Here is a 26,741-nt window from a genome sequence, read left to right as displayed (position 1 = left end):
CTATAAGGAGGTGGAAGTGCTTTGAAATTGTTGAATCCATTTCTTTATGTGCAAACATAAACTGTCATGGCCACCAGCCTCCGTTGTTATTTGATTTATTAAGATAAAAAGAAAGCTTTACTCTTTTGCCTACATATTTTAACATTTTCTAGAGTTACTACATTAGCTTTTGTAAATTTATTTTTACTTCAACTGGAATAAACCTGCTGTGCTAATTAATATCATAATAACTTACCATAATATACAAAAGATTAAGGTCATAATTTATTTGTATTGTCCTTTCCATAAGGCACAAGAAATAATATTAGAATGTTTTCCATAAAAATGAGTTTACTCAGACCTATGAAACTTATCTTCATGCACATCTTTTCAAGTACATAGTGTTTCAGAAAGTCTAATATGAACTTCTTTATCATAGAGGAATCAAGATGTAAAGATGAGTTAACATTTATGATTAAAATGTGGATCTACTTTTATTCTTCACATATATCATTTTAAGTTTTTAATTGCAGATTGAGGGTAAAAATAAATTAATAATCTGGCCATGTCCTCTTAGAATTTACTGAATGATTTTAATGTATAATAAGTACTTTGGTAAAGAGCTCTGTACCAGAATCTTGAGTCCACTGCATTCAGCAATTTAAACTTACTGAAGCACTTCGCAAATTGGAATTCCAATTTGAAAGAATGAAGGTCTCCTAAAAATGTGAAGCACTCCAATAATTTTAAATTATTTTCTACTTTGTAAGTTCAGACTCCCCACTACTTAGAAGTACTTATAACCAAAAGGAAAGTACCACAATAATTTCAAATCACCATGTATAATGTAGGACAGTTTTAAGGCTCTGAAGTACTTATGGGTTTTCTTGTTTCATTTGAAGTCTTTCAATTTGAAAGTCGAGCAGTTTTTATAATGTAACAATTCAAAATGTGCTAAGTGATTTCAAATTTAACCAAAACTATGGCAAAAGTAGGGTACATATGGTGAGAGAAAAATAAAAACATAATAATATTTTACAGGGGAGTTAAAATGTCCTATAAGTGGTATAAAATGATGGGGTGGAAAGGGTAAACATTCATGTAATAGAAATATCAGATTTTTTTCTTTTTAAATTAGCTCTGCTCAACATGGGGCTTGAACTCACAACCCAGAGATCAAATCACATGCTCAGGGTACCTGAATAGTTCAGCTAGTTAAGCCTTTGACTCGATTTCAGCTCAGGTCATGATCTCAGGATTTGTGAGATGGAGCCCTATGTGCTGGGGGTGGGGCCTGCTTAAGAGTCTCTCCCTCTTCTATTGCCCCTCCCCTGCTCCCTCTCTGAAAAAACGCATAAAAGTTGAAAGCTCTGCAGCCTGAGCCAGCCATTGCCCCCCATCTAATATCAGATTTTTAAAGTAATAACTCAGAACATGTTCACTGACTTTTAAAAGAAAAGATTTAAAAAAGAACAAGATCTGTATGCTTTAGTTTTTCAATCTAGTTTGCTGGAGTCATTTTAGTCTCAAGAGAACCAGTCATATGTACTTTCCTGATTCTGTACTATTCTTAAACATGTTGGTAGCTTGAAATAAGTCATGGTAGGAGTATTTATGCCATCAAAATTGGCAAATACTACCAATTACGGTCTTTTTTCCTCCTAAGAGTCCGTTGTTAAACATTTCCTAGCATACTACTACTTACGGGTTTGTGCTATCCAATTAATTTCTTTGCTAGACTCTTCCAATTGTAAGGGGCAGTGATTCACTCTGGTTGCCTAAAATAATGTGGAGGATAATGGTGGTTTTGAAAGACTAAGGGGGAAAATAACTTGCAAACAAGAAGAGTCCCAGGTCAAGTAGGAAGAACCAAATAGCGAAGCACCAAGAACATCACTGAAATACCAACTTGAAGGTCAGTGCTTCAGAATCCAAGGCAGCTAGGTTCCTCAGCAGTAGTATCTTAGCTTGAGATTCCTTAGGTAGATTTCTGCTTCCATATGCAACTCTATGCTTATCTTCCCACTATTAGCTGCTTCTTCAAACTCTACTCTGCAACTTTTCTCTATTGTCGTAGCTTAGAGATGCTGAATTACTCATGACTCTGACACATGTTGTTTTAAGATCCCTCCTGCCTTATGTGTGCATCTGTGTGTATCTTTTCATTGTTAGTCCTTGCTTGCTGCCAAATACTTGATTCTTTCCATATTTTCAAGCCAAGAGCACAGAGATTAGGAAATCTCATGAGCCAATTTCTGTGATAGACATCTTCCATGAAAGCCCTCCTACTGGAATCACTGGATATTGAAGAATTTGTTTATTGTATGTCTCCTCCAGATATTAATGGAAACACAATGTCAAGCGATATTGTCTCTAAATATAAGAAATTATGAATGTTTTGACTACAGAAAATCTAGTTTACTAAAGTACTAGAGTAAAAAAAAAGAATAAGGTAAACAAGTACAAAAACAGCGGTATGGACATTCAAAAAAGAGGGGGCAGCTCTGTTTCTGGCTACATGACTGCAGTTTCAAGGCAAATAGTTTTAAATGGCCTTTGCTGATAGATTATTTATAAAACAAAGCTGAAAAAGATGGCATTCTAGGCAGAAAAGAAGAATCTGGGAGTTGTTGGGAATCATTATTCATAGGTCTATCACATTTTTTCCACATCTTTGGAGCAAGTCACTGACTGACATTTTTTTCTAGAATCTATGCCAAGATACAGATAGTATACCCCTTTAGAGCAAGGGATGGAAATTCTCCCTGTTAATTATAGAAGATTCCACTTTTCTGAGCTTAGTGTTCATTTACAACCCACCGTGAGTACTGGTATTGTCCCACTCCCTTTCTGTCAACCTGTGTGAAGTGGAACTTGAAGAACTGGCACAAAAAACGCTGATACTCTGGCTCCTGTTTTTGCATTGAATAACAAACTATCTTTTGTCTCTGTTCCAGGAGTCTCATCTCATGCTATCTACCAGCATCCATGAAACCACTGGGCTAACTTAATAGACTGCAAGTAGGGGAAATCTCAGATTCTTCACAGTTCTTGAGGGAAGTGAGACATAACAGACCGTGCATGTTTCAAATACAGGCTGGAGAGAGGAGACCTGGCAAGAATACTGGAAAATCTAGCAGGTTACACTTGGTTTTTGATTGTCAGGATGAGGTGTTTTTATTTAGTTAAGTAGTCAGTGCTGAGCCACTATGAAGGTTTCTGAGCAGAGAAGTGGTATCAGGGACAATGTTTGAGAAAGGTTGTTCTAACAGTAGTGTATACATAGGACTGATTTGAGTGGGGAGAGGAAGAATTAGGCAGTCCAGAGTGGAGACCACTGCGGGCATTATGATACACCTGTCATTCAAGTCTTGTCTACAGCACGGCAGTAGGAATGGGGAGGTAGGCTTGCTTTGAGGCCCAGAACAGAAACAGAATTTATAGGAATTAGCTATTAGCCAAACTTAAAAAGGGAGGAAAAACACAGAGTTAATGATTCCAATAGAGGCTTAAAATGTCTACATGTTTAATAGTTCTTTTGGGAATCAAACTTAAGGAGATAGTATTAAAATGAAGATAGAGATTTATGGGAAAAGATAATTATCACAATATTATTTATTATAGGGAAAAATTGAAAATAATTTAAATATTCAGTGATAAGAAAACTATGCAGTGACCATGCAATTAAAATATTTGTTAAATATTCAAATTTAAAAATATTTGATGAGATACATTTCCTTAAAAGTTCCTTAACGAAAATATTTTTAAAACATTGGACTATATTCATTGATAATGTCTATGAAACAAAGGAAACAATTTTTTAAAAATGGTACAATATCAACTCTATAAAAATCTTCAAAAAATTTAAAGGAAATTTACCTATTAGCTAATGGAATTATGGATATTTCAACTCTGCACATCTTTACATCTTAGATATTTTTTATAATGTATACCTACTACCTTTAAAAGTTTTTAGAAAATCATTTAAACAAAAAAATGAGTTTAGGAACTCAATCTATAAGACTACCAAATGTAGTGTTACCTTTGCAAAATAAGAATATTACAAAGGAAGAGTAACATGAAGGATATATATTATATAGAATAAAACATCAAAATTAAATGAGCCATTTCATTTAAAATGAGAGCTTTATTATTTACCAGTAAGTGATTAAAAAAATCCCATTCTCTCATTCTCTGAAAACATTATCCTATCAGCTAAAGTATTTTCTCCAAGTCGAGCTTAGGTGAAGCTTTGGAGTGAGCACATTCCCATTCCTCCACGTATCCCCTTACTTTATGCTTTATCCTCTTTCATCTAGAGGGTCATGAAAACTTCCAGGGTGCTCCCAACATTGTTTCCTTTGCTCTACATCCTTAGGCTTTCTCCTGACTAGCACATTTTTCCATTCCCTGACCTTTTCTATCCACCTGACATTATTTTTTCAGGATTTCTCTCCCTCTTTCTAGGTCCTCCTCAGTCCTATAGATAAGGACAAAGAATAGCAATGACCTACAATCAGATAGAAAAAAAAAAACAAAAAACAAAAAATAATGCTACAAGGTAAATTAACTGTTGGAATATCCCTTTCATTTCCTTAATGATTAATCAAATAAAAATACATGTCTATTTTCATGTATACTGCTACCTTCTTAGTCCAAGTTACCATTATTCCTCACTTTCTACTGCAAATAATTGTTCTGTTTTATCCAGTAAGTGATCATAAGAATATAAATTAGTAAGAAAATTTAAAAAAAAATTAAGGACCCAGACCATTGATTTATTATGTTTAAAAAATTATCCAGTGCTTCCTAGTTCTCCTAGAAGAGAATTCAAATAGTTCTCCTGGTCTAGAGGGTCGTGTCTGATCTGGATCCTGCCTGAAACAGTCCATTCATTCCAGGCACACTGGCATCCTTTTCGTTTTCATCCTAGGCCACTCCATCTGCCTATTCTTTCTGCTTGGAGTGCTTGGACCAGATCTCCTGTGGTAGGCTCCTTGTTGCCCCATAGTCTATAGCTCCAATGTCTGCTCCTCACAGAGGCCTCCCTGACTGCAAAGGACAGTTCCTCTCATTACTCCTATTTCTACTGCAAAGTCTCTCTTCCACTTGTTTACTTGTTTTAATCCTTCTTTTCCTCCAATAGGAGATAGATTCCCTGATAGCAGGAATCTTGTCTATGTTAGGTCACTGCTGCACCACCAAAAGAAGGACATAGTTAAACAGAGTTTTAGCCCTTCCATAATAGAACAAAATATCAGTGGTTGTAGAAAAAGATATTTATCCCCTCATTCACATAAAAGAAATGTAGGTTTGGGTAGTTAAAAGTGATATGGAGGCCCCATGATCTTTTTTTTTTTAATTGAAGTTCAATTTGCCAACATATAGTATAACACCCAGTGCTCATCCTATCAAGTACCCTCCTCAGTTCCCGTCATTTAGTTACCCCATCCCCCGGTCTGTCTTCCCTTCCACTACCCTTTGTTCATTTCCCAGCATTAGGAGTCTCTCATGATCTTACTAGAAACTCAGGATCTAATCTTTCTGCTCCACCACCGTCAACACACAATCTCCAACTACAAGATCATACCATGGTCAAGAAAGCTGCCATAGCTGAAACCATGAAGTAGAAGACTTCCTGGAAGTCATACGTAACATCTTCACCTTGCATCTGACCAGAATTAGTCATATTGCTATCACTCACTTCAAAGGGGACCAGGAAATATGGTATTTACTCTGTGTGGCAATGTGCCAGCATCACACATTGAGATCCATTACCACGGCAGAAGGAGAAGATGTGTACTGGGTAGCAGTCTCTCCCACAGGATATCAGGTTAGACAGGTTCCAAGGTTTAGTGATATAACCAAAGGCTCTCTTTTTGTCTCTCTGCTCTTTCTTCAGGTTTGCTCTTGGAGTAGTTATATAAGATCTCTATATAAAACTTTTTTGTTCACATCCAGAGAGACAGACAGACAGACAGACATATCTCAGGTTGTTTTCTCAATAGAGAGAGGGAGTATCTTTCCTATATACCCTAAAATATGTCTCCTGCAATCTCACTGGTCATAACTAAATCAACAACTATATCCAGGGGGGAGGTTAAACTAATTCGCTTGGGTCTAAGTCACCTGCACCTTTAGAGCAAAAGAAATGGAGTTACCTTATCCCTAAGCAAAGGCACTGTGGGTAGGCCCTGGGGATACCTCATTAACAATCAAAATAATCACCAAGAGCAGGAAGAGAAGTTGAGTGGGTCATTTTGGGGGGTTATGCACATTTTTCAACCCAAGTCAAACAACGTGTCATAAAAAGTGTTATCTCCTAGTTTTGTTCAATCTATTTGTTTTTATTTCTCATCCTCACTAACTAAAATCAACTCAGGAAGTAACACTGTCCAATATGGGGATCACTATGTGACTATTCAGCATTTCAAAGATGGCTAATATAAACTGATATATGTTAGAAGTATAAAATGCAACACTGGATTTCAAAGCCACAGTATGAAAAAAAGAATAGAAATCTCTCTTCATAAATAATTTTATATTGATTACATGTTAAATGTTAACATTTTATATATACTGGGTTAAATGAAAGATATTATTAGAATTTTGTTTTACCTTTGAATGTGGCTACTAAAAATTACCATATATATGGATCCTATAATATGTCTGCTGGCCAACACAAACAAACAAAATTATTGCCTTCTAAGAGACTACCTTACATGAGCTCTTCACCTTGACTACTTCTATCTTTAAACAAACTTGAACTATAACTCACACACTAACTGCACACCCAGCTCCTACTTCCTACTTACTTTTGGAGCTCTTGCCTTCATGCCATCTCTTCCATAAAGCCTTAACATGATTCCTTCCAGACTGGAAGTCACATCTTCCCCTTCTCTGGCTATCATACAACTCTTGCTGTGCAGATTTATGGCGGAGAACACACTTTGCTTTATAGTACAGTGAAATGTTTATATGTTTTAGCACTTCTATAGACTTCATCCTTTTCTAGGTAGAAGTTTTGCTTCTGAATCTTTGTATCTTCCCTTAATCCCTTGGCTATGATAGGAGTTAAACAAAATATCTGAGGATTGAGAATAAATAGTGCTGCTGAGAGAGACAAAGGGACAGACAGGCCTATTCTGAAGAGAGGCTGAGGAATTAGAGTGCTAGAGAAAAAGCAAGGGTTCAGAGGCTTTTGAAAGTGATGAAATACAAGTTATATGGCATAAAGAAAAAGAACACTTCCTATGAAAGCTAAAAGTATGCAGTTTAGAATCCACGTCATTCAGAGTATAGATCTAGGGGCTTTTTAAACAACAACAAAAAAATTTTCCCCTCCCACATACACTTGAACTAAAAATGGTTTGAGGGAAATCATTTTAGACTTGGCCTTACTATAAAAATTTGGAAAATTACTTTTGAGTGTCTCAAAGCAATTCAGTCTATAACAGTAGTAAAATGTTCATGACATTTTAGCATTCTGGGGCCCCTTGAGAACAGAGGTAAAGAAAATCCATCCAAAGTTTTTCCTTAGGGTCAACTTCCTTCATTAATGGTACTCAGAAATTGCAGTGCTTCCTGAAGCCTAAATGATCATCTTCAGTTGACTTCCTGGTAGAATTATTAGGTTTCAAGAGCACACCAGAGAGCCTTCTAGCAAATTTTAAATTTTTCTGCACTTAGCAAGCCAAAGACCCCAAGGCTGCTATGATAGTGCAAAGGCTACGCATGATAATCTAATTCAAGGTCAGTTTTAAACTATCATCTAAGCAGGCCACAGTTCCCAGGAAAAAGTTCATGAGCCACTGCATTAAGCAAGGTTGAATCTTCCCAAGATCTTAAATTAGAAACCAATAGTTACAGAATATTAACCTTTAGTTTTTTTCCCCCCAGAAGATCTTGTTTCCATTTCTGGTCAAAACTATCATCTTCAGCACATTCAACTTGCAAACTTCTTGCAAGATCCTCATACCTGCTGTATTTATTTAGACCAAGCTTTGTAATTACACTACTTGAGATAACCTACAGCATTGTAAAATATAAATTTATAATAAGAGAAATGGGCTAAGAAAACAAGGCTAGGTAAATAAACTATGCTCATAATTGCTAAATGTGGGCTACATATTTTAAAATAAGTTGCATTTTCAGTAGTCAGTTGTAAAATTATAAATGAAGATTTATAAGTGGATATTTGTTTTTTCAATCCATCCACCAATCTGATCTAGTGACCTCTACCATCACTATCTATCCTTGTTAAGGTATATCTGTCCTCTAAACAGGATGACTACAGAGGAACTATCCTTTTGCCTCTGCACACTACCATATGCTTTTTTTAGTACAGCAGATACTCATTGCATTATAAGAAAAAGGTACTGAAAGAATGCCTGACTGGCTCAGTTGGTTGGTCCTCCAGCTCTTGACTGGCTCAGGTCATGATCTCAGGGTCATAAGATCAAACCCTGGGCAGCCCCGGTGGCTCAGCGGTTTAGCTCTGCCTTCAGTGCATGGGATCGAGTCCTGTGTCGGGCTCCCTGCATGGAGCCTGCTTCTCCCTGTGCCTGTGTCTCTGCCTCTCTCTCTCTCTCTCTCTCTCTGTGTGTGTGTCTCTCATGAATAAATAAATTAAAAAATCTTAAAAAAAAAAAAAAAAGATCAAACCCTGCATCAGGATCCATGCTGGACATGGAGCCTGCTTGGGATTCTCTCTCCTCTCCCATAGACCCTCCCCATTCTCTCCCTTTAAGACATACCACATTTCTATGGTCAACGTTATAAAATAATAATGGGTCAAATTGAAATGTTATCTTAAAGTAAAAAAAAAGTTTATGATGTTCTTTATAAATTTAGTTTGTAGTTCAACTGTGTATCAATTCTCGTAACAATTGCAGACTAAATTAAATTCTGACTTTTGCAACAAAATATAAGATAGGACAAGATGGCATTCTTTCAATAATTTTGGTAGGATATGGGTAATTCAATATTACTTACAGAAACTTCAGGAAATCACATCTTGTCAAATTTGAAATTTCAGTTTGCAATTGATTCTAAGTTGGATATTTTTTTAAATTTTTTTATTTATTTATGATAGTCACACACACACACACACAGAGGCAGAGACACAGGCAGAGGGAGAAGCAGGCTCCATGCAGGGAGCCTGACGTGGGATTCGATCCTGGGTCTCCAGGATCGCGCCCTGGGCCAAAGGCAGGCGCTAAACCGCTGTGCCACCCAGGGATCCCCTAAGTTGGATATTATATATGAATTATAATCAGTAAGGGACTATTAAAAGGCTTTGACTGGACGTGTGGAAAAATGCTACTGTGGATTGCATAGGGTGTTTTAATTGGGTAGGTGACTAGTTTTATAGAACATCACTTAATTGGAGAATATTTTCCTTATTTTAACCTTTGGTTCTCTATCAACTTCATAACTTAGGTACTTGGTGAATATTTAGGTAATTAGTATATCCCTAACATTAACTAGTCAATTAACTTTATTTGTTCCTTCTCCATTGATTTTTTTTCCCACGCTAAAACTCTGCTTTTAATTCAAAGTTTAATTATTCAGATAGCTACAGTCATATTAGCCTAAAACTGTTTTTTAACTGATGAAATTGAACTCAGCATTTTCCCTGTCTCACTACTGATAGTATACTCTAACTTTCTATTGATTAGGAAACTTTCCTTGATAGTCATGGACTCAATTTTTGGATTTGAAACTATGTATCAGGTAAGAATTTCAGACCAAGTAGTTAAGCATGAAAGATGTGTAAATATATTTAATTTTCTAAAACTTAATTTCTAATATGAGCCTTAATTCTTCATCCAGGAGCCAGGGACTTAAATAATCTCTCAGTATGAGCAGATCATGCATTATCTCTTACTCTGGACTGCAAAGTCACCATTTAGATTTATCTAACTCCCTCTCAGCTGCTTCTCTATTCCTCCTGAGCACATAGGAAAAATTCTATTGCTGTGGGAAATTCACTGAGGTTACATAAGAATATTAACCATCTTAATCCTAGGACCCCATGCCCCTAACAGTAGCACCTGAGAACTCCATGAGGCTGACTTGGCCCTCTGTCCAGCTCTAATAAAGGCTGGCCAGCCATTTCTATGGTACAGCTTCTCCACCCTGTTGAAAGCAGAAAACTCTGGGGGCTGGTTTTTGTTTTGGGTCCACTTTAGGAATGTGGCACATGTTCTTTCTGTTCTTATATTCACAAACATATTGGTGGAAAACATATTATCTTCTGAGCCAGGAAAACATTATTTAGAATTGGTGTGAGAGAAAAAAAAAAATCCCAGGAAAAGCCAAATCACTCAATTTAGATGTCTGGCAAGGAAATATAGGAAGAAACAGTGGAAGATCCTAAACCAATTGGGATTAAATTGTATGAACTAGAAGAATAGAGGCATAAAACTGAAATTAGGATCAGCTCTGGAAAAAGAAAGCTTTTTTCTTTTCTATCTGAATTTTTGTCCTGAAGTTTGTACCTTCTGAAAACATGTATCTGTTACTTCTTATTTTAAAACCTGCGATGAATTTCTACCAAATAAAGAATAAAGTTCCTACTCCCCAAAATCCTCCTGATTTGGCTCCAACCTACATTTTCAACCCATTTTCTCTCTATACTACAAGCTATAGACACAATGATCTATTTGCCAATTTGCAAACAAGTACAGAAGCATACTTCAACTCAAACTGATCTCCATAGGTTGATGCACAAAACCAGCAATGAAGTGTCAAAAACGAGATGAGAGAAATAAGGCCTCCAGCTCTCTGAGAGTTAAACTAAGTCAACATGTACCAGAACAGAGAAGATAGAGTCTTTTTACAAGAATAGCAGGTTATTAAAGACTTGAAAATAATCTAATTGTTAGAACAAACATCAGTCAAAAGAATTTCTTAAATCTAAAATGGATTTATTATTAGTGGTAGGGTATCAATAGGGAAGGGACAGTCTGGAAGCAAATATTGGGAGTTGACTGTAATCACTCAGAGAGTTCCTTGTAATCACTGTTAGCACACAATGGGGTTGTCCCTATAATGCAGATTGAAGGATAGGATTACAGGACCTAATGATGCAACACCAGTATTTAATATCTGTGAGCACAGGATCTGGGACACCTGGGTGGCTCAGTGGTTGAGCATCTGCCTTTGGCCCGGGTTGTGATCATGGGGTCTAGGATTGAGTTCCACATCAGGCTCCTCATGGGGAGAAGGGGGGGCTCCTCTGTGTGTGTGTGTACGTGTGTGTGTGTGTGTATGTGTGTGTGTGTGTGTGTGTGTCATGAATAAATAAGTAAAATCTTTAAAAAAAAATCTATGAGGACAGGATTTTTGTCTTTTTTGATCACTGTTATATCCTTCGGTGCATGGCTGGCGTATAGACATACTTTGTTGAAAAATTAAGTCTCACCAACTCCCACAGTTCTGATCTCTGTGTTCCTGGCAATCTTTTTAATTATGATGTAACTTCTCATACAGATAGGACAAAGAGTGGAGGTACTTATTAGTGAATGGATTATGATTTAATAAAACATTTTAGTTTTTTCATTGGTTTCTAGTGACTATGTATAAATTGAATCTTCTAAAAATTGATGATCCCTAGAAGCACTAATAGTCAAGTTTGTAAATCTATAAAGCCCAGAGTGAGACCATGTGATCTACAGGGTGAGACTATTTGACCATACTACAGTTCTCCTCATTGTCAGGGTTATTCTGAGAGATCAAGTGATCTCCCTTTTTTGACACACCTGTAAATGCAGCACATACTTTCTCCAGGCTACAGAACTTGCCCAAACTATGGTTTTTATCATCTTCACTCATAAACCAGCCCTTCTCAAACCATGAGAAGTCTTCCCATGGTTTCCCTCTTCTGTATTCAGATTGCATATAAAGCAATCTGTCAAGAGATTAAATAGAGGGTGTTCTTCCATTGTTTTTTGTTTTTTTTTAAGATTTTATTTATTCATGAAAGACACACAGAGAGAGTGGCAGAGACATAGGCAGAGGGAGAAACAGGCTCCATGTAGGGAGCCTGATGTGGGACTCGATCCCAGGACTCAGGGATCACGCATTGAGCCAAAGGCAGACACTCAACCACTGAGCCACCCAGGCATCCTTTTTCCTCCATTGTTAAATGAAAACTAATGCCTGCCTTGCTGAAGTGTGGTGACTATTAGTGATAGCATAAGGTAAAATTCCAAATACATGGTGAGAGTACTCAGCTCTCAGCAAATGGCAGCTATTTTAAGTACTGTTTCAGCAATTCATTGATATTTCTAATACTAATACTGCATCTCAATTCAATACATTTTAATAAGCATGTTTGCAGATTATTTTCTTGACTTAAGTAATTAAATGTAGCCTCTTTGTACCTTGGCTTTTTTGACTATAAAATATAGACAAAAATAACACCCAGACTCATTTGGATAAGTGTCTGCCTTTGGCTTGAGTCATGATCCAAGGGTCCTGAGATTGAGCCCTGAGTAGGGCTCCCTGCTCAGGGGGAAGTCTGCTTCTCTCTCTCTCTCTTTCTCAAATAAATAAATAAAATCTTTAAAAAAATAACACCTATTTCACAGAATTCTTGTGAAATTTATATTGTGTTATACATGTAAGTAGTTAGAACTGTGCCTCATGCCATTGTAAGCTCATTATACTAGCTATTAGTAACAGTAGTAGTAATATTTTTAGAGCTTAGAGTAGAGACTTGTGAATAAAGATAATTATTGTTAGATAAGCAACTCCATAGGTATATGAAAAGACCAAAGATGGCCCAAAGAACTAAAAGATGCCTTTTATTACTGTTGGAGGAGTCCTCCTGGAAGTAGTAGAATGTGAACTTGTGTTTGAAGGATAAGATTTACTAAGCAGATAAAAGATGGGGTTGTGAGATGAGAACACTGACTCCAGGAAGGTACATGGAGTCCAAGAGAACAGGGTGTATTTTGGGAAGTAGACTAAACTGGTACAGCTGGGGTGTAAAGACAGGTTGGGGGTATGGCTGCTGGGGAGAGGGTAATGCCAGAAGAGGACACAGGGATGACACAGATCTTGTGTCCTACTAAAGAGTTTGTATTTTATCTTGAGATTCATAGGTTAGAGTTCTTAGACCTTTGTTGGCTTAGGAAATGGGCCTCAGAAATACTATAAACACCTAGAAATTAAATATAAGATCTTGTAGATGCATTTTAAGTGGGAAAATGTTCCATGGCTTTTGTCAGAGTTTTAAAAGGATCTCTAACCCTAAAGCGAAGAACCACTTTTACTGGTTGGACAGAAAGGATTTAAGCAGGATCAGGCTTGGTTTTAGAAAGGTCCCTCTAGTGGAAGAAAGCTGGCTGGGAGAGATTTGGATCCATGCCTGAGGAACCTGTTAATGGTCTGGCAGAGGGGCCTGAAGGAAGAGGGAAAGGAAGGGTATGGAGAGAAAAGGGTGACTACTCTCCATTTGGCATTAAAATGACTAGTTCTTTCTTGTACAAGGATTTGTGGAATGTCTAATATGTGCCAGCACTGTGCTAGCTGCCAGAATAGAAAATTCTAGCCCTTACAGAACTTTGAAAGGAATAGAGGAAACAAACAATGGAAAATTATCTAATTATAGTTGTGATTAGGGCTGTGCCTCCCTTTCAAAAGAAATTTCCAGAGTTCAGGAGCCATGTTTTACTCATCTATCTTCTAACAGTAACTTGTCGACAAGAAATACTCGATTAATATCTATCTAATAGAATAAATATTTCATTTTATCCTGGTCTGCTGACTTGTTCTGAGGGATTACCTGTCCTGATAATAAACATATCTATATAGGTTTCCAGGATGGTGCTAATGCCTGTTTTATCCTTCAGTAACAAGATCCTGCTTTGTGAGACAAATCTTGTGCTAACCTAAAGTTTACAAGTCACAACATAATAAATTCATTTCTTTAAGGAATCATATCCAAGGAATCCAATCATTCCTGGATATAGGATTATATCTGCTTGCCTCTCTTCTCCTTTGGGGAAAAATACTAGAGATACAAAGCTAAAGTAGACATTATTTCTGCCTTCAAAGATCTCATAACAACATGGACAATTTGGTTTTTAAGGCAGGGGATAAATGATAGAGGAACAGGCTCATACCTGAAAGTTGTCTCAACAGGCATCTAGAAATACTGATCTAGAATTTAGGAGAAATTAGGAGAAAGCCATTGTTGAAACTAGAAATGGCTCAAATAATGTAATACCTTTCTGCATATGTACTTCTTTACTTTCTCAAATAATGCAATACTCTTACTAACTTAGTGAAAAGGTTATGCAATATTTACAATTCAACGAGCTCCTTCATCTATCCTCAGGTGATCTTGGTGACAGACATCTGCCTGTCCATCCTTTTGCAACTGGACTTTGGGTCACTTCAGTTATGATTCCCTAACTGAATGGATTAGCATTTGTAAGACTAAAAATGCAACTTGTCTCCGCCAATTTTAATTTTTTTTGTATGGTTTACAGGGTTTCACTCACTAACTTTCCGAATAATAATTAGCCTTTTCAAAATTATGTCCATTTGTACTTTACTTAGCATTAACTATTTATCTCAGGTTATATGAGTTGGGTGGGAAGCACCTGGTTGCAGTAGAGGTAGAAACAACTGTTTGGTTAAAATAAAGAGTCAGGTCTTTGATATATTTATAGATTCATGAGCTAACTTTTCTATTACTTTTGCTATGGCTAAAGTAATGTTTTTTTTAGATTGTATTTATTTATTTATTCATGAGAGACACACAGAGAGGTAGAGACATAGGCAAAGGGAGAAGCAGGCTCCTCGCAGGGAGCCCGATGTGGGAGTCGATCCCGGGAGTCTGGGTTCACGCCTTGAGCCAAAGGTAGACGCTCAACCACTGAGCCACCCAGGTTCCCATGGCTAAAGTAATGTTAAGGAAAACACTTATTCATACATCGGCCTCTCTGTGAAATGAATGACTCCAAGCTGTCTTGGGCTGATGTGATATGGTGAAGACATCTTTGCTCCCTTCTCTCTTTTTGAAATGATTAAGAGAATTGATAACAAGTTGAACTAAATGTCAGCCAAAATCAATAACCAGGAGGTGAAAGCAGGCTGAAGCAAGTGAATTGACTTCGGACATAAAAGCTGGCCAAGGGAATAGAATCCCCAGCCAGGGAGGCTAAACTGCCCTCTGGGGCCATGACAAAAGAATATGAAACCTGCTATTGAAACTGGATGTAACCCACCCCAGAGGTTGGATGGGAATGGTTGATGGGGTCAAGCAGGCTGCCTGCCTCAGCTAACAAGACAGCTTCTTAGTGCACAGTCTCAACCAGACTGTCAAGCTTCAGGAAAAAGTAAAATTACAACATCATGTATTTCTATGCAAAAATAATTGTAAAAATAACATTCAAGTCTACTCATGCTACACAATTTCCTACACTTTTAAAGTCATTTACTTCATGCTAGCTTTGGCAGCACATATACTAAAATTGGAATCATACCGAGAAGATTAGCATGGCCCCTGTGCAAGGGTGACACACAAAAATTCGTGAAGCGTTCCATATTTATAAATAAATAAATAAATAAATAAATAAATAAATAAATAAAGTCATTTACTTCTACTTTTAATTTTCTCTTCATTTTATGGAATGGTGCTCCATTTTTATGTTGATTTTCCTAGTAATTTCAACAGTTGTGCCCTTGATTATATTATTAATTTGCAGTCTAGTCTAAGCTTTAGAGACAGTGATAGAGCAAGAGAGAGACACAGAAAATGAGAGAAAGAATGAGAGAAAGAGATCTATGTTTGAAGGGAAGGCCTGTACTTCTTTATTTAGAATGATCCATTGCCTTTATCTTGTAATGTTAGTGGCCAAACCCAAAGTATCTTTTCTAATAGTCCAGGCCGAAACCACTCTTGATTCAAATATGCTCAAAGGTAAATAAAAGAACAATTTTATTTGCCTTCAATTGTTGAAACCTTTAATGGAATGTAACTCCACACAAATCTTTTTATAAATGTTGAAAGCTATTTTCAAATATTTTATTTATAGAGGAAGTTCAGAGCAAAATTTGGAGGTATGATTGCTAAATATATTGACTAAGTAAGTATCGATTTTCAAAACATATAAGAATATTAATTATCCTAATATAAAGGTCACAGAGATTACTGAAACAGCTTCCTAAGTAGTCTCATCTCCATTTTCAGCAGCTCTCCAAGCCGGATCCATTCATGGCACTTACTTGTTTAAATTTCTTTACAGCAATGGTTCTCTGATTATGGTCTCCAAATCAGTACCATCGTCATCACCTTGACCACCACTAATTCTTGCTTCCTAGAACTGACACCCTTCTGTAGTTCCTTCCCAGTAAGTATGGGCTGGATTTAGTGACTTTTACTTCTCCCTGACAGAATATGGCAGATATAATGGGATGTCACTTCCAAAATTAGGTTACATAAAACAAACAAACAAACAAACAAACAAAAAAACTGTGGCTTTTATCTTGGGGCCTCTCTCTTGCTTGCTATCTCAGAGGGAAGCCAGCTGCCATATAGTGAGTTGCTCTGTGGAGAGTCTACATAGCAAAGGACTAAGGGAGGTCTTCAGCTAACAGGCAGCAAGGAACTGATGAAGCCCTCAGGCCAATAGCTTGAGTAGGAATCTTTGCAGTAACCTCATGAGTGATCTTAGAAGCAGTTCCTCCTTCAGTCAAGCTCTCAAACGAGACCAAAGCCCTAACTGACACATGACTTCAGCCTTCACCTGGATTCTTGACCCACAAAAACTGTGAGATAATAAATGTTAGTTCTTTTAAGCCAATTAATTTGGTGATGATTTGTTATGCAACTATTGATAATGAATATCCCTGGGAACTTGATAAAAATACAAATTATGAGGATCTATTCCAGACCTAGTGAACCAGAAATTCTTGGGGTAGGGCCTAATAATCAGTGTTCTGACAAGACTTCCAGGTGATGCTGATGCATATTCAAATTTGTGAACCAGTAACTTACAGAAGAAAGTCTAAAACACTTAGCTAAGCTTACAAGATACATTCTATGGCTTTAAAACAAAAACAAAAACAAAAAACCCTGTTCCCTCATCTTGTGTCATTAATCCCTAACAATTTTCCATACCAAACCATTTCAGCAGCAGCAGTTGCAGCTGAACATGTCTTAGCCATCAGCTGGCCTCTTAGATACTGAAAACTATGTTAACTACATATAGTATCTAGTTTATTAATAATTAGGAGAGTAATGATAAATACCACTTGTTGAGTACAGACTCCATAACAAATCCCTCTGTATAATGGTCACATGAAAATTTACTAGCCAGACACTGTGAAAACTATAGTGTTATCACCCCATTTTAAAACTAAGGAAAACAAGTTTCAGAGATAAAGTCACTTGCCTTACATCACATGGAGAACTATTAGAGTCAATATTTAGCATTTAGTGAAAACTATAGTGTTATCACCCCATTTTAAAACTAAGGAAAACAAGTTTCAGAGATAAAGTCACTTGCCTTACATCACATGGAGAACTATTAGAGTCAATATTTAGCATGATTCTGACTGCAGAGTTTGCACATTGAGCCAATGGGTCACACTACTTCCTAGAATATGTAGACTGCAATTCTTTGAGTTCCCTGTGTCCTCTCTAGTCTCAAGGCCTCTTCCATCTAAGTTCAGGGGGAACTGCCTTTAGGAAACTGTCTGACTCTTTCTGGCAAATATAAATGCCCATTCTTCATGCTTAGTGAAAGCTTATTATATGCCTGAAAACATTCCAGATATTATAGATTTAGCACTAGAAGAAAAAAATAAACCAACAGAGAAAAATTATTACATTGGAGCTTATATTCTATTTGGGGGTTGGGGAGACAACCTAAAAAGATATAAAAAATTAATAATTATTCTAGATAATGAGGAAGTAGCATATAATAAATAACACAAGGAACATGTGTAGAAAATCTGGTAGTGGTGGAAGAAGTATGTTCTGATATTAAATACAATAGTTAGAGAGTCTCATGCTAAAGGACAGCATTTGAACAAATTTCTGATGTAGACCAAGAAGGGAGTTTGGGGTAGGAATTATGACTAGATAAAAGCAAGTGTAAAGGTCCTTAGGTGGGAGAGTGTCTGCCATGTTTGGAAACATCAAGGAACAAAATGCAGCTGGAGTGAGACGAGTTAAAGAGCAGGTAGCAGGCGATGAGGCCAGAGAAAGAATAGAAGAGGGACATCAAAAAGGGCCTTACAGGGATCCCTGGGTGGCGCAGCGGTTTAGCGCCTGCCTTTGGCCCAGGGCGCGATCCTGGAGACCCGGGATCGAATCCCACGTCAGGCTCCCGGTGCATGGAGCTTGCTTCTCCCTCTGCCTGTGTCTCTGCCTCTCCTTCTGCCTGTGTCTCTGCCTCTCTCTCTCTCTGTGTGACTATCATAAATAAATAAAAATTAAAAAAAAAAAGGGCCTTACAAACCATTGTAAAAATTTTGGAGTTTTCTCTGCGTGGAACGGGAAATCACTAAAGGATGTTGAATAGAAGGGCATGGCTTATTTTGTTGTTTAGCACTTTGGCTGATGTGTTGAGAATAGACTATATAGGCAAAAGTGGAAGCAAATAGACCAGTTAGAGTGGTTAGAAACCCATTTTAATAATCTAGGGTCTATATCAGTGATCATGGAAGCTTGGGCCATAGTAACAACAGTGGGAATGCTAAGATGTGATTAAATTCTGGATACATCTTAAAGACAGAGCTAACAATATTTATTAAAGGATTTGATATGGAATGTGGAAGAAAAGGAGTCAACTTTTTTTGGTTTGAACAACTGAAAGGATGGAGTTGTCCTTTACTGAAATAGGGAAGAATGTGTAACATATAGATGTGGGGGGAAAGTTCAGGAATTTGGGTTTGGAATGTTAAGTTTGTGAAGCATGTTAGCTATCTAAATGGAGATATCCAAGGGGAAATCAGATATATGGAGACAGAGGAGTATTTGGTAACAGAGATGTAAATCTGGAAGTTATCTGTTAACACACAATATCTAAAATGATGAGACTAGATGAAATTGAGAAAATGAATATAGTGAAATCCTGATCACTCCTTGAATAAATGCATATACTCAAATATAGCCCTTTCTCACTCTTTTCTTATCTTCTTAAATCTTTGGTAAATATATATTATATGCTTGGCAACCAGCTAAACCTTACACCCAGTTTGTCTGCTTGTTCATTTGTCTCCCCACTAAAGCCAGAGTGTATTGAGCCAGGACCCATTTATATTCATGTTTCCATTCCAGGTACCTGGCATGTAGTAAGTTTATAATCCATGTTTTTTGAATAGTCTGTTAACTATAATCAACTCTATTAAGACTTGACATAGGAAAATAAGACAAAATAAATTAATTATAGTCCATACAGAATATGATGACCATGTTTAAAATGCAGATGGAATATAAGGGATTCAGTTTAGTCTGGAATCTTTAAGTTCTATTTTATTATTAAAGACATATTAAGACATAAAACTTAAAAGCGGGTAAGGAAGTTAGGCCAGCATATGGAAGAAACTTCAGAAACAATGAAAGGAGATGCATTAGAGGGAGCTGAGGTCCAGTTTACTTATGAGTGTCTGCATTTCAGATTCTACACAAGAATCCAAAGGTCATCTTGAAACTTCAGACATTAGACTAAAGCCATACTTTCTCTGTGTTCTATACCTGAGTAAAACCTGAGAATAATTTCCTAAGACATAGCAGAGAGGGGGGTTTTGGAACCCAAGAGAAGTAAGAGAAGATGTAATAACTCTCTAAGAAAACTAGAATTGGAAGTTCGATTCTGGCTTATTCAGATCAAAAAGATTGAAAAATTGTGATAATCAAATGAAATTATAGTCCACATTACTGTATATTTTGGAATTGGGAGACGACTAGCTCAGTCTGGAAAGTGCTCTTAGGTTCACTTTGAAGTAGGTGAGAAAAAACTGAATGGAAGCAAATGAAAAAAATAATGTCTTCAAGCAGTTTTCAGAGAAAGCTGTCACAACACTTTAGCAATGCTGACAGACTTATCAGAGAGGGACATTTCTTCCCCCATAATATCCTCCAGTGAGCAGTGTCATTAAAAAAGTTTATCAATAATGTGTATTCAAAATAAATTTAATTTTTCTGTTCCTATTTCTATGAAGCTATATTTAATTTGAATGAAGTGTAATCCTTAGCCAGATTATCTTTCAATTAGAGCAATATTCATCTATTCATATTAATTCTGAGACTACTTAAGCTTATTTATTTATTTATTTATTTATTACTTTCTTTGAATTTTAGCTGAGGGTGAGAAAATTAATAATATAATATGTATTTTTCTTTTTTTATTTTTTAATATGTATTTTTCATTCTAAGTTTAATCACCTTAGATTATATGAAATTAGAGTTATAAGAGATGGGGGGAGGAAGATTCAATTATCCAAAGCTATTTAATATAATTCAATAAATATTAATCAGGTTCATTTGGTGCCCAGGGAACTTCATCAACTGTTGTAGAGGAATGAGTGGACAAGCAAAAACAACAACTACAGCGACAACACAAAATCCCTGACTTCAAATTATTTGTAATACGGTAGGAAAGAATCATGGAAGGAAATAATGAATAAGAAAAGCATCATAAATGCTATTAGGATTCAGATTTGAATGCTAAGATTAAGCAAGTGATGACATTAAAGAAATCTAGTTACTGTTTGTTGAAAAAAAACAAAAAAGAATGAATTGGTAAAATGCATCAGACAGGATAATTCTATTCCAAGTAACAAAACATCAGTCCAAATATATCTAGGCCTAGATATAAAGAATTTATTAATAAATTGCACTAAAAAAGAACCCTAGATATAGGTAGTTCTATAGCTCAAGAGTTTTGTAGCTCAGTGATTACAGGATTCTAGTCAATTTGTAATACACTTGGACTTTTCCTTATCATCGCAAGTTGACCACCACCATTACAAACATCAATTCCTCATATAGAAATACTCAGAATCACAGAGAGGAACCTGGAATCTTTTCAGAAGAATCTTTTTTTTTTTTTTTTTTAATTAAAGAGGTAATTTGTTATCAGAAGCTTGCCTTTCCTCATTCTCCACTATGCCCACATGTTGCCCTATATTCCTTAGCTAGATGGCCAAGCCCAGAAATGAAGTCTGGGAAAGAATGTGTGACATTTGAGCTTTTGTTGGGAGACATGATCTCTACCAAAAAAGAAAAAAAAAAAAAAAAAAAGGAAATTGCTGTGAAGTAGGAAAATAATATTGGATGCTCTCAGAAATATGATCCCCTTAGGTAATTTCTTTGAGCACTATATAATACCATCATTACCATCATCCTCCGACTGCAATGCCCTCACAATTTCTCCACTGGAATACAAAAGCTCCCTATATATCTATGCCCATGACCCCACCCGTGGTCTTTGGCATCTGATGCTTACAATTTGACATCTCCATGCTTCAGTGGCTGGCTCTTTCATATTTTTACTTTTTTTTCTTTTTCTTTTAAATTTTTAATAACCATTTTATAGTACTTATCAACTGTTTTTCTTAGGACTTGATGAATACTAACTCATGCAATTCTCACAACAACCCTAGTGGGTAGGGTTGTTATCATTCTGATTATAAATGAGGAAAAGAGGCTCAATGAAGTTAAGTAATTGGCCTATAGTTACACACTAATAAAGTGCTAGGTGGGATATGAAAAACAAGCCATTTGGATCCAGACTGGGCATCTTTACCACTTGGCTGCGCTAATTCCTCAGTGGCTTGAGGAAACATGGTATCTGTTCTCACTTGCAAACTCAGACCTCTTGGAAGGAAGCTGGTTATTTTGAGAGTTTTAATAGACATTGTTATGACATAGCTTGGGTGAATAGTAACCTAGTTACCTAGCATCCCTGGGCTTTAGTTTCTTAATTGGCAAAATTAAATACAAAAACCAACAAAACATGACCTCCAAAGTAATTTTCATCTTAAACATTCAATTACAGAATTAACAATTAACTGAAGTAGAATTGACTAAAGTTCAAAGTCAGACTCTTATTTCCTTAACAACACTAGTCTTCCTATTTCCATTTTTGTCTTTTTACAGTCCATTATCAACTCAGCAACCTGGGAAATCTTTTAAAAATTAAACCAGTCCTGGTGTTCCCTTAAAGGGCCCCATATAATGTCCTCAGGACCCCACAGGATGTCTTCAGACTATTTTCTTGCCAACTATGCCCCCACAAGCTGGACTTTATTCCTTGCCATACTTAGTAAGGCCATTGTCCTTGTGTTCTTAGCAGCAAATCCTCTTGTCCCAGCTCTTTACAGGCTTCTCCTCACTCAGATTTCAACTCAAACATCACCTTCTCACAGTGGCTTTTGCTGGCCTGCCATCTACCTAAGGCCCCCTCAGCCCCTTGACTAATCCAATTCTTCATCACACTGTCCTGTTTTATTCTTTTCCCAGCATTTTCTCATTTTCTGAAATCATCTTGTTCATTAATTGGAGGGCAGAAACCATGCCCATTTTTAAAACTAATACCTAAAATAATGATAACTTGGTAAAAGGAGCTTCTCATTTCTGTGTAAAACAATCAAAATACTTTGGGGCTTAATTGAGATCAGGTTCATAATTAAACATTTTCAAATGAAATGAATGGGCATATATAAAACTAAATAAGTGGTCTTCCATTTTGTGTTTTTGACTTGTATTAAATATTTGTTATAAACATAAGGACATATACAGACACTGTCAGATCACCATATTAGTGAAAAGGACTAATTTTTTTTGGTGGTGGAGAGGTGTTATCTAAATATCAGTAGTTAAATAGTTAGTCATGTGATTTCCCTCATTTACAGTTTCTAAATGAAGAAACAAATCTCTCTCCATTTTACTTAACTGTATCTTCCTCTTCTAAGAAGCAGTGAAAATTTATGTATTTTTGGAAACATATCAGTCTATGAAAAATTTTCAAGTCATAGAGATTACTGTATTTAACATCTGCTTTAGAACACAGATTCCATATTAGATGACAGCAGATTAACTGACTGGGATTGGTGAGAGTTGGCTGTTCTTAATTCCCTACCCTGTGATGTTTCAACTTCCTGCATCTAATAATTCTTTAAAAAACACTATTGGCTTAAATTTTGCAATAATGTAGGATTTGTAATGTACCTTAATAAAGAACAAAAGATATTCACTGATGTACATGATGGGATAATATTAAATTTTGTGTTTTCTTTTATTTTCTTAGAAGCAAACAGAACACTGTGAATTGTCATTTCTATTTTGGCAGATGGAAACAAGCACACAAAACTTGCCTGGTGGCCTATACCAAAATGTAGATGCTTAAAGTTAATGGAGGTGCAAAAAGAAAAAAAAAAAAAGTTAGTGGAGGTGCTATTTTAGGAGATATGGCTGGGAAAGGCAACAATGCTAAGGTGTGAAATACTCATTTTATTCCTTTCTCTCCTTTTCTTAGCTATATTGGATGTATTCTTTCACAAGAGGCAATTTGTCACTTTAGATTATTAAGCTATAAGAAAATTAGGTTTCAAATACAAATTAATAAATCAGATTATAAATCAGTCAGATTTTAGAATATAGGTTTCCCCCATCCCACCCTTACTATCCGAAAGTAGAGCATTCCTATGAAACCTTTTGTAAGCAAAGAAATAATCACCATTTTGTAAAAGCAAAAATCCTCTTTAAATTTCTTTCAGTTAGCAAAAACAATTACTAATGTAGGTCTTTCGTAAAAATAAAGTGTCGTATGGCAAACTTTCAGATAGAGGGGGTAACCTGTACTTGTAAAGACTATTAGGGGTTTCAGTGCTGCTAAGACTATTTAGAGTTTCAGTGTTATTTAAATAACCAAGTGCCGGGAAAATGTATTTTCAATGTTCTCTATTCTTTTTACTTTTAACTCATCAAAGTTACTGCAATTTAAGACTTTTAAAAGCTGATCATTTTATGTGTAAAGAATATATATGATCTCAGTAAATACAAACGGTCTTGGTAAAAACAGGGAAATCCAATACCTGTGATTTGAATAAATGAGTGGAGGGACAGATGACTCTACTGTGGCAGATACAAATACTGTTCAGTTAAGCTGAGCATGTAAGGAGCATAAAGTGTGAGCTAGAGCCTATACTAGGCACTGAGGACATCCAACTGAAGGGGCAAGTCTTCAACCTTTAGACCTGCTCTCTAGGGTGGAGACTGACACTAACAGAAGCTCAGGACCATGTGCTATGTGTTAAGTAAGTGGTCAGTGAGGGGTGTTTTGGATAAACAGAAAGTGGATCTGACATGACCTGAACTGGCCATGAAGTGTATGCAGAAAGCTCTAGGCAGATGGAGCAGAATGAAACAAGGTGTGGATAGTGTAGTGAGTGGGGGGAAAGTACAAATGGATGACTACATGACATGACAAGGCACAAGTATTGGAGAAGACAGAACAATGGGAGATGGGGCTGGATCATGAAGGGCCTTCATCAATCATGCTGAAGAGCCTGCACTTTATTTAATGAGGTGTTGGAGAGCCATCAAAAGAGAAAATACTGTAGTGGAAAAATGGAAGATAGATTCCAGATCTAAAGACCAAAGGTCAAATCATGTCTCTTACTGCAGTTTTTTTTTTTTTTTTTTTAAATTATAGATGCAGGTCTCTCATCATCACATGAAGAGTAGGGGCTATCCTTAAAACCTGACACTGATCCATTATGGAGAGACAATGAGTAAGCAAAGGACTGTGGGCAAAGGAAATGCATGTACAAAAGGTGACTATAAAATCACCAATCAGTTTTGATGTGTGGCTCCAGGAATTAGATTCATTATTACATCATTATAGCTCATTCTGTTTTATTAAAATTAGGCAAGACCTACACTTACTATTGTGTCTCTAATGTAATTTAAATTATTCCTAAAAAAAAAAAATCCTAATATTAACCTTTTTAGGGAGAGTCTGAGATACCTCAATGATCTTTATCTGATAGATTTCATTTGAAATTTCCCACATTTTTATATCGCCATGACATTAAAGTTGACAACTCTTCTTTAGGACAGGCTGTAGTGTTATACTTTGTTGAAAAAGAGCTTCCTACTTCCATGAAAGCCAGTTACAGCATTTTGGGAGTCAAAGTGTCAATCCTGTCATCTTTGTTGTTCTTTCCATTTACTTTTTCATCCTATTCTATAGTGCTTCCCAGGCTTCCCTGCTTCTTCCCATCCCAACTTATTTCATTTGTCTATGAGTCTTTAAGTATTTAGATTTATCAAGCTTGAAAAATGACTGCAATACAATTCCCTGACTCTCAAAAGTTATATGTTCAGAAATGGGGAAAGGGTGAATCTTTTAGGATAACTTTATAAATGTTCTCCTTTATGTCCCGCCTGCCATGAGTCAATCTGTGTCTATGCTATCTTCCTCTGTCTTCTATAAACATTTTCTGCTTTTAACAGAGTTTTAGAACTGAAAATCTAACTCTTCATGTGAGTGTCTTGAGCTTCCTACATTCCTACATTTAGAGGCAGTCTTCTTAATATCTGGGAGGACACTTTATGCAGAAGTCACTTCTATGGATATGTGTTGTTGGTTAGGAGACTCTAAGCTCAGCACCTGAAAATGTTTTATAATCTTTTCCTTAACATTGACTTATTTAGTAGAAAATATGATCATAAATTGAGAGCCTCAATGAAGCGCCATGACCCTTACTTTAGCCACCAATATAAATGACCTCTTTTATAATTTATTTAGACTGTATATACTGTTACAGTATAGTATAAAACAATGCAAAAACAATTCCTCTACCTGCTCCACTAGCTTCTTAGACAACCAAATACTGTTGTAAAATACTACATAAAATCAATATAAATATGTCACTAAAAGATTCTTAAATGCGTATCAGTTTTGAAGGGTCAACTTTGATATTTATAAAACAAAAACACATGCCCCGTTCTGCTTATGGATTCAGGCACTTAACACACTTGTAGATTTAAAAACTGTGAAGCCAAATAACTGCCCCTATGAATGAATTGGGACACACAGAATTAGCTATTTGTGTTCTTGTGATGAGGGGCAAGTCACTAACAGCACCTGTAATTAACCACCTGCTCCTCTAATTACAGAATCACAGATTAGATATTCTGGAAAGCAATTCGTGTTCCACATTTCAGATTAAAGATACAGATTTACATAATAGGAGAACATTTATCCCACTAATGGTTTCTAATAAATTCACACTCAATTTGCATTAAGAAGAGTCACATTTGGGACCTGAATTTAAACATGATCTTTTCAAGATTTTTCTCTGGATGCTGTGGAAGCTACAAGAAACAGTGGCTACTTAAGATAAATCCATTTGGAGGGATAAATATAGAATAATGAATGTATTTTTGACACATAAAAATCAGATTTAGAGCTTGAAAAGAAATAAGATTATTCTTTTCTCAGTCCAAAACATTGGCTTTAAAAAAAAATTAAAATGCATTAGTGATATTTTTTTGGGCCCTTTCAAATAATATAACAACTCACCAAACCACTCACTGCATTAAAAATATAGGGACAGGAGACCCTAGATAGGATTTTAAGAAAAAGGTTAGTTTCACTCATTCATTCATATTCATTTAGTCCAACAGTTAGTGAGCATTTACTCTATGCCAGGCACATTTTAAATGTAGCAGTGAATATAAAAGACAGAAATCTTTCCCTTAATGGAACTTGTAGGAGCAGGAG

General features: G+C 36.2%; 1 protein-coding gene and 1 non-coding gene across 5 annotated transcripts in view; one reads left to right on the top strand and one right to left on the bottom strand.

The window, feature by feature from the left end:
* The window catches only part of ADGRB3 (adhesion G protein-coupled receptor B3), a 711,230-nt gene that overhangs the window by 197,781 nt on the left and 486,708 nt on the right, over positions 1 to 26,741 (bottom strand). The gene's annotated exons all lie outside the window — the stretch shown is intronic.
* LOC119874385 lies at positions 15,441 to 15,549 on the top strand. Its single transcript, XR_005368239.1, has one exon. It is a non-coding gene; the product is annotated as a U6 spliceosomal RNA (small nuclear RNA).

The sequence above is a fragment of the Canis lupus genome, chromosome 12 (genome assembly GCF_011100685.1).
Source record: "Canis lupus familiaris isolate Mischka breed German Shepherd chromosome 12, alternate assembly UU_Cfam_GSD_1.0, whole genome shotgun sequence".
Classification (NCBI taxonomy): domain Eukaryota; kingdom Metazoa; phylum Chordata; class Mammalia; order Carnivora; family Canidae; genus Canis; species Canis lupus.
This window is presented reverse-complemented; position numbering and strand designations above follow the sequence as displayed.